This window comes from Podarcis melisellensis (assembly GCF_964234715.1).
Source record: "Podarcis melisellensis genome assembly, chromosome: 3".
Lineage (NCBI taxonomy): Eukaryota > Metazoa > Chordata > Lepidosauria > Squamata > Lacertidae > Podarcis > Podarcis melisellensis.
Window position 1 is genome coordinate 52,937,015 of NC_138530.1, and position 2,722 is coordinate 52,939,736.

Consider the following 2,722-nt stretch of genomic DNA (forward strand, 5'->3'; position numbering starts at 1 on the left):
AGAATTATTGGGGGGGGGGACGACATAATAAAAACCGTAGCTCAGTTGACAGAGCATGCAACTCTCAATCTCAAGGTCTTGAGTTCAAGCCCCACATGGTCCCTTCCAACTATTCTATGATTCAGTAATAGATTTTATTCCTTTGATTTTTTAAAAAATATCCAGACTATCAAGAGAATTCATAAATACATTTTTAAGTGACTAATTGACGACTGGGAACCGGGGGTGGGGGAGGACCAATGATATGAGGCTCCAGTCTGTCTTGCTGAGAATAGCTTACCGGTACATCCTTAATTAATGAATGAAATAGGAATTGGGGTTGCTTCAGGCTATGGTTTGACTTCAACAAAAGTGCAATGAAGCCGCAGCAAGGTACGAGCGTCCATCTGCCTCTAAACTCATTGAGGATTTAATTGCATCCTCTTCAGCTGCCTTACATAGCAAGAGGTTATGTTTGTAGATGCATACAGGGTAGAAAGGCTTGTTATACAGGACAGAATGGAGTGTGTATTTTGGAAGGAGAGAAACCCTTCATTTCTTGCAAAACAAAACACATCTGCTCTGCACAATCCAGCTTTACATCTGGCAAAATAACTTTAATGAGTGCTGCACTCTTCACCTGGAGCTATCATGTTGCCCATTTCCAAGCAACTGGACCTCTTTAGCCTGTCCAAGAGGCCTGCTCAAAATTCACCCTTATTTCCTGTTCCAAACTCAAGGAAGAGGAGGAGTTGCCCACACCAACTTGTTATGTCCTACTTTCAGGCTTCCCAACCAAAGATTTGGGTTGGCCACTGTGAAAACAGGATGCAATGCTTAAGAGCAGTTGTACCTCTTACCATCAGGGGAGACTACTTGGACCCCAGATCATGGGTGCCCAGCAGCACCAATGTCATGACATCACAGCCTCTGGAAGGAACTAGAAGTGGCATTGGAGGCTCTGTGAGGCCTAGGACACCACTTCCAAGGGTTTCCAAGGCCTCAGATGGGACCCGGAAGTCATGTCCAAGGCCCCACAGAGTGGGTACTGAGCACCCACAACAATTTTTTTGTGGGTGCCTGGACCCCCCAGGGCCCTCTGGAGTTGGTGCCAGTGGACCAGATGAGGCAAAGTTATTCCTTCCTAGCCCTTCACGGCCTAGGACCCTCGTACCTACGGGACCGCCTCTCCCGGTATGCCCCACGGAGAGCCTCAAGGTCCATAAATAACAACACCCTAGTGGTCCCGGGCCCTAAGGAAGTTAGATTGGCTTCAACCAGAGCCAGGGCCTTTTCAACCCTGGCTCCGGCTTGGTGGAGCGCTCTGCCTCATGAGACCAGGGCCCTGCAGGATCCGATTTCTTTCCGCAGGGCCTGTAAGACAGAGTTGTTCCGCCTGGCCTTTGGCTTGGAGTCAATTTGATTCCCTCCCTCTCTTTCTTTTTTTCCTTTCCTTCTCCTCCTGCATTGAGGCTACATTTTAATATTTTAATGTTGTATTTTATTTTTGTTTTTAAGTTGTAATCATTCATCTTGTTTTTATTATTGCTTGTAAGCCACTCTGACCCCGGCCTTGGCTGCGGAGGGCTGGGTATAAATAAAAAATTATTATTATTATTATTATTATTATTTGACTATCAGAGTTTAAAGGGTTTTATTTTTTCCTACGTTCTCCTAAGCTTTTATGAGGATTAGTTGAACGGAGCTGCTAAATTTTGGTCTGCAAATGGAAGGTTTTTTAAAAAAATAAAATAAATAAAATCCCTGGCTGTGTTCAGCTTTATCTCATGCAGTATGTTTGGAGAGATGACATTGTGAGAAACCAGAGATAATCTCACTTCCAGGAATGGCAACGACCCCAGGCAATTTGTGTAATCCACAAAGCAACTCATGTCAAACTAACTTCATTTCTTCTTTCTCTGGGATAAAAACCCACACAGAGACACAAACGTAAAAGGATGAAATGCAGTGGTGATCAGGTTTAGGTTATAAATCTATTAAAGCCATTAAGGTAAGACAAATTAAGGAAAGGTGACACTGAACACAGAAGACTTCTAGGATGGACCAACAGTTTATTGTTATTATTTTTAGAAGAGAAATAATGTAAATAAGGGCCTGCTAAGCAGTATTTGATACAAAATGTGCGTTCCCCCCTATATATGTCTTGTAAATATTTCAAACTTCTGCCTGCCCCCAGTGGGACACTGTTGTGAGTGCCACATCTCTAAAGAGGGCCCTCCATTTATAGATTGAGGTGGCTTTCCAACAACAATATCATGGTGTATTTGAAATATTTATTCAAGACCAAAGCATATGTTACTGTTTTGGAGTTCCAGTGCAAATCTGAGAGATTTAGGGATATATATGGAAGTTTCTGCAAATTAGTTCTGGCCTAGATTTGGTTGACTGGGCAACTTTTTAGGGAATTTATGGAAGTGGGCACTTTTCAAAAAAAACTTGGGGTCTCTAGAGGGGAAAACCATGTGTTTACTACACAGGGCTATCCCCCTGTCCTTGCCTCTTGTCCCGACCAGTGGCTTATTTTGTCTTTGTAAGGTAAAGGCATAGTAACAGTCTGAAAATACTCCAACTTTCTAGCAACCTCCATGAGCCAACTTGGAGTGGAGCTCTTACTAGCGTGGCAGACTGGAAAGACAGCAAGCAATGCCAAATACATTCAACACACATACACACACACTGCTTCTAGCTGCAGTCTACCTATAAACACTCAAGCCTGTTATAA